General features: G+C 44.7%; 1 protein-coding gene across 4 annotated transcripts in view; it reads right to left on the bottom strand.

Moving 5' to 3' along the window:
• B4galt4 (beta-1,4-galactosyltransferase 4) overlaps positions 1 to 12113 on the bottom strand; it is a 38645-nt gene extending 26532 nt beyond the window's left edge. Inside the window, exons 1-3 of one of the 4 annotated variants that reach the window (XM_076548854.1) lie at positions 11973 to 12113; positions 11040 to 11165; positions 4114 to 4183 (exon numbers count right to left, since the gene is read on the bottom strand). The gene's annotated coding sequence lies outside the window, so the exon portion shown is untranslated. Of the gene's footprint in view, positions 1 to 2808; positions 2917 to 3853; positions 4011 to 4113; positions 4325 to 11039; positions 11166 to 11972 lie in introns of those variants that run through there. The other 3 variants (XM_042259295.2, XM_006975747.4, XM_076548855.1) reach the window with 3 other exon arrangements.
• Positions 12114 to 12667: the final 554 nt, after the last annotated feature.

Here is a 12667-nt window from a genome sequence, read left to right as displayed (position 1 = left end):
CATGAAGCAAACCCAACTAGCAAATGACTGAAAGGTGTTTTATGTAATATATGTTTGCAGAAGTCACAAGAATTTCCGCTGGGAGTTTTCAGTAGAGGCTCACTGAGTCTGTCTTTCTATGCCATTTCCAGCTCTCTGAGAACTCTGCAGTGGGGTCAGTAGACGTTCACCTTCTTATTGTAAGAGAACATGGGCCACAGAATCAACTAGGCAGGGCTCACAGAAACTGAAGTGACAAGTATGGACCCTGTATGGGTCTGAGCCAGGACCTGTGCATATACCTTACGGTTGTGTAGCTTGGTGTTATCGGGACTCTTAACAATGGGAGTGGGGGGGGGGGTGACTCTTTTCCCTGCACTTGGGGCCCTTTTCCTCCTACTGGGTTGCATGTCCAGCTGTGATATGAGGGTTTATGCCCAGTCTTATTGTAACTTGTTAGGCCATGTTGGGTGGATATCCTCGGGAGGCCTGTTTGTGTTTGTTTGTTTTTTTGGGGGGGGGTTGTTTTTTAAGAGAAACAGGAGGAGTTGATTTAGGGGAGAGGGGAGATGGGGAGGAACTGGGAGGAGAGGAAGAGGGGAAACTTTGGTAGGGATGTATTGTGTGAAAGAACAAATTAAAAAAAATTTTTTTTAAAGTTCACCTTCTGCAGTCATTACAGGTCAGGTCTACCCATGACCCTAAGAGCTGAGAAGCTCTAAGATAATTTGGGGGGAGGAGGAAACAGGCCTCTGATATCTCAAAGTGATAGTTCAACTTCTTACCAAGTGTGTGACTGTTTACAGGTAAGTGATCTGGATTCTCTAAGTGTATTTAAAAGCATTTCTCATCTGTGGCTCCAAATGTGCATTGGTGGCTCTCTAGAGGAGTGTGGAAAGTGGCAGATTTCCAAATTCCACCCCAGAACTGACAGATCCAAACAGCTACCTCTGAGACCCAGACTGAAACTTATACAAGAGGTGACTCATACATGCAGTGAAGTCTGAGAGCCAGTGAAAGAGAATGGACCCAGGATGAAAGAGAACCATGAGATATATCAGTTTTCCTTCTGGTGAGGAAAAACAATAAGAAGATATATGAAAATGGAATGTTTAAAATGCATTTTGCTATACATAAAACTCTTGATTCCATCATTGAGTATATGATCAGAGGAGATCTTGGTATTTATATCAGCATTGCTAAAATAACAAAACCTTGAAATGAACCTAAAAGTTAATACAGGAACCTGATTTGACTGACAGACTAAATCCTAGAACATATGCTTTTATTAAAAGGGTGTATAAGAGACTGGAGTTCAGTCAGTAAAGTGCTTACCATATAAGAACCTGATGTTGATCCATAGAATCCACCGAAAAGAGCCAGGTATGCTGACACAGGCTTTTAACCCATGACACAAGTGGTGGTCCCCTGGCCTCCTCATGTTCACATAAGTGTGCACATAAGCATGCACACCCCAAAGTGGGTGTTTAAAAGACACTAACTATGGTAGAAGGGCTCACCCATAGACAAGTAGGGAAAAAAAAACATAAAGATGTCATAAAACACAACCCCAATTCTGCAACATATGTGTGTGTGCATGACTTCTTCTACCTGTACAAAATAGTAGAAATAGTCACTGAAACAAATTTGAGAAAGTTTCTAATTCAGGGTTGGGGGTGGCTCATTACCAGAAATAATGTTGTTGCTTTCTGGTAAAAGTAAGTAATTGTCCATTAAAATATTCTAAAATTTTAAAATGCCATTATTATAGCCAATATATATTTAATTCCAGGAAGTGACGGCAGGGCAGAGAAAGGTATATAAGGTGTGAGGAAACAGGAACTAAAGCAGTTCATCTAAGACCCTTTTGGATAAAGACTCAGAGGCTTTCATCTTCTCTCTCTCCAGTTGGAATGTCCCGCCTAACTTTATTCTGCCTCACCATTGGCCAAACAGCTTTATTTATCAACCAATCAGAGCAACATATATTCGCAGAGTACAGAAAGACATCCCACAGCACCTATCTACACACACACACATACAGAGAGAGAGAGAGAGAGAGAGAGAGAGAGAGAGAGAGAGAGAGAGAGAGAGAGAGAGAGAGAGAGAGCTGTCAGCGAACTTCCGCACTAGCCAGAGAACGGTAACCCTGTGTACTCTTCTTAAAATTCCTATTCTTGGGTCCACACCCAAAGGTTTTGTTCCAATGGTCTGGGGAGGAGCCAAGAAATTTATATTTTAAACAGGAACCTGGATAATTCTGACACATACCATTGTTCACTGATGGGTTAAAAAAAAAAAAAAAAAGACCAGAATAGCCAGGAGTCACCTGTGGTTCATGGCTATAATACCAGTACTGAGAAGACTGGAGCAGAAGAATCGTCCACCCACCCACCCAACTCCCAGGCCAGTCTGGACTGTAATTGTGAGTTCCAGGTTAGGACTGACTTGCTTCGGATGTCCCCACTGTGGATAAAAGGTCTTCAAGGAGAGATTCAGTGGCTGGTTCCCAAAGCATTTGTACGACTCTCCAGATAAAGCACACACCATAACTAGCCCAGCTTAGAAAAGGTACTAAATACTTACATCAAGTGGCACATAAAATGTAATAAAAGGAGTCGCTGTTAGGGCCCTGCCTATTCTTCCTCAAACAGTTTAGCATGGTCAGCAATTGTCTTTGAGATTGTTTTTAACCCTCAAAACTGTGGACCTCTCTCCAAAGCGGTCAGGTACACAAACGTTTGTGCTATCTCATGGAGTTTTCAGTGTCCGCAGAGCCCAAATCCGTTCTTTAAAACTAACTTTAAAACGAAGAAAAGGAAAACTAACCAACAAAGCATTGTCTCCTTTCCGGGATACAGGTCCCATCACTCTCTGGCAGAGTGCTGGAACAGCTTTCCAAAACACTCTATCTTGAATTTCACTTGCTCAACCTGAGATTTCTTGAGAGAGAGAGAGAGAGAGAGAGAGAGAGAGAGAGAGAGAGAGAGAGAGAGAGAGAGAGAGAGAGAGAGAGAGAGAGAGAGAGAGAATTGTTTTTAAAATGAGACAGAGAGGCCTTTTCTCAGCTCTCAAATTACCTTTCTTTCTGCTCTTTCATCACCAAACCAGTGGGGAGACCAGTCTGCTCTTTCATCACCAAAACAGTGGGGAGACCAGTCAGAACCAGGGCAGCTGGCCACACTTTGCAACCACAAGCGCCCTTGGAATCTTAAGGTTACCGCCCCCAAAGGCCTTCGCTCCGTATTTATCACCCACACCCTTCAACACCCGAACCCCAAACCAAGAGTTAATCACCTTTATCTAAGAAAAGCCAGACCATCAAGAGATACGGATCCACAGACCCTAGAGGGATCAGATGCCCGACCCACAGCAGGTGTGTCTCAAGTCCTTCAAATCCCCGGTGACTACCTCTTGCTGAGGAAGCTCAGCGCTCGCCCGGCCCTCACCTGTGCAGCTCCATTGAGCTGTCTCCCCAGGTGAAACCTTGTCTATCTAACCCGGACCCACAAGGATGGGCCTTTGCCTGGTGGAGGAGCCTGGGCCAGCACCGGGACGCGGGACGTCACGGATGCGCCTTGCATCTCCCCATCTGCGCGCAACATCTCCCCGGCCCTGGGCGTTTGGGGCGCCGGCACCCAAACCGGAGCCAGAGCCGGAGCCCGAGCCGGAGCCCGAGCTGGAGCCCCGCCGAGGTGGGCCTCTGCCGGTTCCCCAGCCCCGCCGGCCGCTCGCCAGGCTGGACAGCCGCATCGAGGCCTGACCGCGCCGATTCCACGCCCGCCCGGTCCCATCCCGTGGACCCGCCAGCCCCGCAGCCGGGCGAGCAGAGCTCGGAGCGCGCAGCCGCGGAGCTCCAGCCCCTGGTACTCACCCCGGACGCGGCCACCGTGAGGCCGCCCGGGGAAGGGGAGGTGGTGAGGAGCAGCCCCAAGGATCTCCCTCTTGGACTGCGCCGCCAGGAGGCGGCCCTGGAGGCCCGGCTCCGCCTCGAGTGCAATGCCATCGGGGGCGGGTCTGCCCGCTTCTCCTGGGACTTGGCGCCACCGGCCGGCCAGGCCAGCCCCATCAACGCGCAGCGGGGGCTTGAGAAAAAGAAGGGATGCACAGCTCAGCCTTTGGGGGATCACAAACCTTATTGCCGCTAGCGAGCTAGGCCCCTGGTGCTTCTCAGATCGCATCTCCCCGGGGACGTCACCGGAACCTGGAAAAGAGATTGAAACCCCCTGCTTTACACAGCAGGAAAATGACGCTTTGGACTCGCTGGAATGTGCAAGCCTTTCGCTTCTCTGGGCAATGCTGAGTGAAGAGTGGCCTAAGGCCACATCCTAGAATCCAGAGGTCCGCAGTTCCGTGTTTACTTTGCGTGACATTACCAGGCGACATCGTCATCTACAAAGTTCACGCTCGAGAACCCTGAAATGGAGGGGGGGGGGGAAAAAAGCTCTTCACCCTTCATAACATTTTAATTAAGTTTACAATTTTATGTTGGGCTGAATTCATAACTAATCTGGGCCAAGGGTTGGACTTAGCAACTCTAAAGTCCTGACAGGTTGCAGCCTTCTCAGCCATACATCGTACCAAATTGAAGACAGAATGATGTTTACGCTAAAAATTTGACTGAAAAATAATGGTGGGCTCTGTTTAGGCACACAGGACAGCAGACCACATGCTACCAGCTCTCTCAGAAAAATTATATGAAAACCACCCCATCCATTTCCCTCTAACGCAGCGATTCTCAACCTGTGGGTCGCGACCCTTTCACAGGGGTCGCATATCAGATATCCTGCATATTAGCTATTTACATTACAATCCATAACAGTAGCAAAAACAGTTATGAAGTAGCAATGAAATAATTTTGTGGCTGGGGGTCACCACCACATGAGGGGACCGCATGAAAGGGTCGCAGTGTTAGGAAAGGCTGAGAATCACTGCTCTCAAGGAGCAGACTGTGAAGCAGCCCTGAGGCACTGAGCTTTAAACAGGTCTAAGGCCATTCTGATCACATGTCCTAGTCATCACTGTGACATGGGAGTGATATACAGATGCTGGAGCCTGAGCCTCCTGCCTTAGGCAGAAGCCTCTGAAGAACACTAGAGAGGTCCCACGACTGCTGTGATCTGGGCAGAAGCAATGGAAACTCCCTTTAGAAAACTGGTCCCAATTTGGTCCCATGGATACAAGTTAACAATTTTTCAATTTTCATTTATTTATGTATTTAATTACCGTGTAGTGCTAAGGACAGGAATCAAGGCCTGGGCTACCCTGAGACAAAACTACCACCCAACTACACATTACCATCACCACTCCCAGCCTCTCCTCACAAGCACACCTTGAGTCCAAAATCCTTTTAAAATAATTATACCAATTAATTTTATGTCAACTTGACATAAACTAGAGTCATCTGGGAAGATGGAACTTCAAGTGAGAAATGGCCTCCATTAGACCAGCCTGTGGGTCTGTGGATTCATTTTCCGGATTGCTAGGTCGTGTGGGAAGGTCACCACATAAGTGGTGTAACCCCTGGGCAGATGGTCCTGGGCTATATACGAAAGTAAAGAGAGCAAGCCAGCAAACAGAGTTCCTTCATGGTCTCTGCCATGGTCTCTGCCTTGGCTTCTCTCAAGGATACAATGTAACACACAAGAGTAAATAAAAACCTTTCTTCCCCTGGTTACTTTTGGTCATGGTGTTTGTTTATCACAATACCAATAAGCTAGAACAGTCACCAAGCCAAGGGGCCACATGTGAATGACAGCTAAGGTAATACACCATAGAACTACTCGCCGCCCCAAGAAATGTAAAAAGAAAAGCTTTTAACTAATTGAGCCGGGCGGTGGTGGCATGATTTCTGTGAGTTCGAGGCCAGCCTGGTCTACAGAGTGAGTTCCAGGAAAGGCACAAAACTACACAGAAAAACCCTGTCTCAGAAAAAAAAAAAAAAAAAAAAAAAAGAAAGAATTTAACATACTTGGAACAGCTAGACATCCACGAATCAGGCTTTTATCACATGGAAGGAGTATAGGGTCCTGGTTAGATTTTTTTTTTTAACTTGACAAAAGCTGGAGTCATCTGAGAAGACAGAATTTCAACTGAGAAAATGCCTGTGTCATTAGTCTGTGGCACATTCTCTTTATTAATGATTACTGTGGGAGGGCCCAGCTCATTGAAGGGGATGCCAACCCTAGGCAGGGGGCCCTGCATTATACAAGAACACAGGCGGAACAAGCCCGTAAACAGTACTCCTCCATGGCTGTGCCTCAGCCCCTGCCTTGGGTTCCTGCCTTGACTTCCCTTTATGAAGGATTACAACTGTAAGCTGAAATAAACCCTTCCCTCGGAAAGCTGCTTTGGGGCAGTGTTTTGTCACAGCAATGGGAAGCAGACAGAGATTGGGACCCAGAGTGGGATTTCTTGCTGTGACAGAATGTCATTTGGGGAGGATCAGGAAGAATGGGAGGGCAAAGAAAACAAGGAACCCTAAGGACTAGAGAAAACAGTTCTGGTCCTTTGCTCGGGCTGGGAATAGTGTTGGTTTCCATGACCAGAGTAGAAAAACTTATCTACAGGACACTGGGCAGAGCACCCAAAGAAGCCTTGCCTGCCTCAGTAGAAAATTAGCCTACCCTGAGTGCTGCTCCAGACCTGCCTAACAAGATCCCAGAGGAGCAAATTGTAACCAATGAATCAGGAACGTTTATAGAGATGTAAAAATGTACTCAACATCCAGCAGGATAAAAATTCATAATGCCTGACATCCAAAGTGGTCAGATGCGCAAATCGGCCGGAAACAACCACTACCCAGAACAATCAACTGAAGGTGATCTAGAACTGGAATTGATGCTAGAATTAGCAGAGATGGGTGTTAAGACAGCTACACGTATATTCTACACATTCAACAAGTTGAGCTGGTTGTAGTGGCTCATGTCTGTATTCTCAACAATTGGAGCAGCAAGACGGATGTGAGTTTGAAGCAAGCCTTGGCTTCATAGACTGTCTCATTAAACAGCAAAAAGCCATGTGTGGTGTCGCATGCCTGTAATATTAGAAGTTGGGAACTAGAGACAGGAAGATCTGGAGTTCAAGATAATCCAAAACTACATGGGTGACTACAGAGGTCACCTTGACTGTATAAATCCCTATCTCAAAGTGGGGCAGGGATTTTTTTTTTTTTTTAAGAAAGATTCTAACTGGACTTATAGAAATGAAAGGTAGGCCGTATGACAAAACATGTCAGAGGGGAGAAATGGAAGTATACTCTTATAAGGTTCTTTTTAAAATTTTATTTTATGTGTACAAACGTCTTGTCTGCATGCATGTATATATGTGCACCACGTGCATTCCAGGTGCCTGCAGAGGTCAGGAGAGGGCATCCGATTTGAAAATAGACTTACAGATAAGTCGTGAGCCACCTCGTGAGTGCTGAGAACTGAATCTGAGTCTCCCGCAAGAGCATCAGATGCTTTTATCTGTTAAACCATCTTTTCCAACCCCTATTGTAAAGCTCTCATGCTATATAATTTACAGCAAAATTCCTACACTATATGTGTATAATATTTTAAGATTAAAAAAATGATAGATAATATAAGCTTTTGAGCAGCCACTAAAGGGACAAAACCAACAACCGTTGGTTGGGTCAGGATCGGGGGGTTCGAAGTTCTTGGCCTTTTATTGGAAGAGTTGAAATCAAAGCCCACACAGATTTGCAAAAGTAGCAAAGAAACCTTATTTAAAGCAAAATAATAGAACAGGTCAGAAGACGCTGCAAGACAGCAGTGAGCACATGAATGGAGACTCTGAAGTGTCCCTCTTATTGTTCAGGGCTTCCTCTTCTGGAGTTCCGTGAAAGGGTGACTTCAGTCGCTAAGGGATACAGTGAGAGCGGTTCTCTCTTCTAACTGATAGATTACTCTGTGTAATCGTTTTTTCTGTGGTATGTGCCCCTGCCCACAATGCATCTGATTTTAATCATATGCGTGCTCAAGTATGCATAGGTATGAGATGGTAAGTTGGGGATTCTCCCTAGAAGTTCACTTGAGGACACAGTTTGATTTAATTGTGAATGAACTCTAAACCACTTCGAGCCAGATCTTTCCGTTCTTTGTGCCCAGATACATTGGTAATGTATATGAACTGAAACTGTCTTTCACGAACAAAGTGCAGAGAATAATGGGGCCCTGCATCATGAATTCACTCCCAAGGCTCAGGACCATCACTGAAGAGGGAGCAGAAGACTGCAAGAGCCAGAAGTTTTGGAGGACAAGAACCAAACAATATTTTCTGGACATGACAGGACCTCTGCACTCGTGAACTTACAACAGTTGTGGTTATCTACACAAAGCCTGCACAAGATCAAGACAATCAACATTATAACATGGACTGGCTTGTCCGTGAGCTCCCACCCCAACCAAGGAACTATTAACAGTTGCTGGCCTCTAAGGGATGGAGAGACACTTTTACTAAAGAGTGTGGCCCCTTGCACAATTGACCATGCTCCCCTGGATAAACCCTGGAGTGTATGTCTGAACAAACTGGAGGTGAGTTATTTAAGAGAGAGAGGAGGGAAGGGGGAGGGAGAGAGAGAGAAGGAGAGAGAAAGAGAGAGAAAGTGAGAAAGAGAGAGAAGAAGAAGAGAAGGAGGAAGAGAAGGAGGAGGAGGAAGAGCATGTGGGTGTGGTGGTGCATATCCTTAATCCCAACACTAAAGAGGCAGAGGCAAGTGGATCTTTGTGAGTTGGAGGCCAGCCTGGTCTATAGAGCGAGGTCCAGGACAGCCAGGGCTATATAAAAAGACCCTGTCAAAAAAAAAAAAACACATAAATAAATAAAAGAGGAAAGGAGGATCTGGGGGAGAAGTAGGTGGTGAATATAATCAAAATATATTGTATGGAATTCTCAAAGAATTGACAAAAAAATTTCATTTCTTGGGGGAAAAAATTACCCCACAGATCAGAGAGGGGATGTATGTGTAGCTCTATGCAGGTGGGGGTCCAGAGTTGCTGGGTCCATTATTCAGAGAGCACTGTATATGCATAGCACTTCCTGGTAATGGAGCTGGGCTATCGATTGCATTATTAGAAGCAAAGTTCAGGAAGTGCATAACCCAACCTAAATAGAGTCCCAGGTTACTGAGCTGTTTTTTGTGCTTGCCTCAAAAATAAATTCTAGCTGATATAGCAATAAAGGAGATAAAGCAAAATTGTGAAGTTTTCTATGGGGCTGGAGAGCTAGCTCATGACTAAGAGTGCTTGCTGCACAGCTTTGATGACCTAAGCTCAGATCTCAGTTCACATGTAACCAGCCAAGCATGGTCTCTCACTTTCCTTAAAGCTAACACTATGGAGGCAGCGTCAAGAGGATCACTGGGGCTTGCTGGTGGCCAGCCTAGCTGAAAAACATGAGCTACAGGGTCAGGGAGAGACCCTGCCTCAAAGGAACAAGGCAAAGAGCAATAGAAGGGAATTCTTTATGCTCTCCTCTGGCCTCAGTGTGCATGTGTGTGTGTGCAGAAACTATACCTCTGCCCCATACTCCATGCTCACAAATTCTATTAGTTCAAAAAAAATGGACAAAGAATCTTCCTTCAGGGAGGAATTTCTTAATTGGTTATCCGATTCCAAGTGGTCAGCCCTGAAATCGTATACATGGGCCACTGAAGGACTCAATAGAAATATATAGGACTCATCTATATATTTACATGTTTATATATATAACGATACCAGTTAGGGAGAGGAGATACCAGGAGTCTGGAAGGGAACAAAGGAGCAGGACATGGGAGGAATTTGAGGAAGGGAAAGGAATAGAGGGAAAAAATAATTGTATTTTAACCTTTAAGAAGCTAGTAAAATAAATTTTAAAGGTGTGCAGAAAAAGTGGAGCAAATGACAGATGGGACAAATAGAAAACAAACAGAAGGTGATCTTCTTGAACAATGTTACTAATTATATTTTAGAACACCAATTAGAACTTTGGAACTGGAGAGAAGGCTCAGTAGTTAAGAGCACACACTGCTCTTGCAGAGGACCAGGGTTCAATTTCCAGCACCGACCTCACGCAGCTCACAGCCTCGTGTAATTCCAGCTCCAGAGGAACTGACACCCTCTTCTGTGGGCATGGTATTCACAAGTACATACCCCCACAGAGACACACATAAACATTTAATTTAAAATAAAACATTTCTTCAAAAGCAAGAATCTACTACACACTGCCTGCAAAGCACACTTTAAATGTAACTATTGAGTTGGTATAGCAACCAATTAAATGTTTTTTAAAAGGGGAGAAGATAAACCACTAATATAAATCACAAGAAATACAAAGGACCAGCAAGATGCCTCAGCATACAAAGGTGCTTGCCATCAAGTCTGAAAGTCTGAGTTCAATTCCTAGAATCCAGAACTGATTTCTGCCAAGTTACCCTCTGGCTTCTACATACATTCTGTGCCCCTCCTCCAACACACCACCACCACCACCCACATACAAATAAATAAAGTGTAATTAAAAGTTTTTAAGATGAAACAGAGACTACAGTTCAATAGTAGAGTATGTGCTTAGCATGCACAAGTCCCTGGGTTCAATCGCCAGAGCAGAGGATAGGGAGGTGAAGGGAGAGAGGGAGACAGAGAGAGACCCCCATATACACACAAACACATACAACGAAGGGAAGAAAGAAAATGAGAGGTCAGTTTTGTTTTGTTTTCAAAGTCAAGCAAAACACAAAATACCTCAAAGCAAAAACTATGAATAGGATAAAGAAGGTCATTTTATACCAGTAAAGAATGGGTCAGTTCTTAAGGGGAAAATACAATCCTAAATATCAATAAACAGAATAACAGACCCTTGATGCATATGCAGAAGAGAAAAAAAAACCCTGCAAAATATGTGCTGAGAAATGGGCACATCCACAGTTTCAACCAGAAGATAAATATTCCCGTCAATAACCCATAAGTCTAGTCTAGATCATGGATCCCTCTAGAACCATAAACCAAAGTAAACCTCTGTTCTTCATATGTAGGTATTTTGTATTGCAACAGAGCCTTGATGAGGCCACCACTAATACTGACCAAACAAGAATTTAAAGTTCCAGGGCATAATCCCAGCACTTGAGAAGCATGTGGAGCTCTGTGAGTTCAAGGCCAGTCTGGTCTACATAGCAAATTCCAGGTCAGTCAGGGGTACATTGTGAGACCCTGTCAAAGAAAGATAAAGAAATAAATTTACAGTCACAACCAAAAATAAAGAGGAAAACAATAAAGTAAGAAAAACACAGGAGGGGAGCAGGAAATGGAAAGGCCTCAGATGTGACTGTATTTCTCATCATTCACAGCAGGGAGTTAGTAGACACTGAATCAGGCTGTGCCATCAGGAAGCTGTGACGTCAGCATAGACATTACAGTCACAGTGCTAATCACCAAAGGAACGGAAGACAGGCTCTGGACGAGAAAACTTGCCCCTTTTCTATTTGATATTATTTTGTACTTTCTGAATTCTTTAACCAAACATATGTATTACTTTTAAAATAAACGTCCCATGTTCCACTTTATCATTTTGCTGTCGTTTAATTTTAGACTTAAAGACACATGAGGAAAGTATAATATGTCTATTTTTAAAGTTTTATGGTCTGTACATTTATGTTTTCCAGACGAAGCTCAGCCACTTCACAGCCTGTCTCCACACGATGTTGTTTTCCAAAGAAACGCTAACCCACATCCAAAAATAACAGAAAGGGAATTTAAGTCTCCACCTCCATGCCACGAGCACATCAATGGGGGATTCCCTTCATAAATCAGAACAAAACCTTTTAAAATCCCCTCTCCGACCTTCACTCAGTATCTCACACCCCATGGGAGATGATGAGTCTCCTCCTTGTGTCCATTTCTTCCCTGACCACTAGAACACTCCCTGTCGGGGAAAACCAGCATGGGTGTGATAGTCCTTCCAAGGGAAAGTCTAGCTTGAAATTCCAGAAAATCTACTCCAAATGTCTGAGAACTAACCTGCTGGAATCTCTTGCAAAACTCTTGTTTCCAGCTCCGTGTGTCCTCAACTAGGTTTTCTTCAGCTCTGCATTCACAAAAGTAAGTCCCTGGACTGTAGCAATGCTTCGAACATGGCAAAGCCTCACACACCAAATGCACACTGAAACTGTCATGTGGAATACAACTCTTCTGAAAGTGGGCGTGACTGAAAAGGAAGGAAGTGAATGTTTACTGAGTATCTGCTGTGGGACAGGCAGAGTGCCTGGGATGTGTCCCTCGGTGTTCTGTTCTGGTTCAGTGACTCTCAAGCAGAGCATGAAAGGTAGGCACGGAGAAGTACAGAAAGTTCAAATGAGCCCCCACGGAACTCAGGTACTCTCTACTATATGTGCGATCACACACAGTATGAATCCTTCTTCTACCCTGACACACATAAGCTGAGACAACAGACGCTTTTGCCAATCAGGTTGTGTCCGAAATCCTGCTTGAACTTTAAGCATTAAGGATGAGAAAGAAAGGTAAATAACTTTGTTGAAACCCTGAAAGGGCGGGTGCCCACGTGTCTGCACACATGTGCATGTTACACGTGTATTTATAACACATACATATTCAAAGATGCCCACTAGATGGCAAACCCACATCTCAAATGTTAGTGCTGACTGGGATCCTCCTTCTGGAAGTCTGGGAAATTTTAATAACCCAAGCCCAATTCC

Source organism: Peromyscus maniculatus, chromosome 12 (genome assembly GCF_049852395.1).
Source record: "Peromyscus maniculatus bairdii isolate BWxNUB_F1_BW_parent chromosome 12, HU_Pman_BW_mat_3.1, whole genome shotgun sequence".
NCBI lineage: Eukaryota > Metazoa > Chordata > Mammalia > Rodentia > Cricetidae > Peromyscus > Peromyscus maniculatus.
Note: the sequence above shows the minus strand (reverse complement) of the source record. Positions and strands in the feature narration are given on the sequence as shown.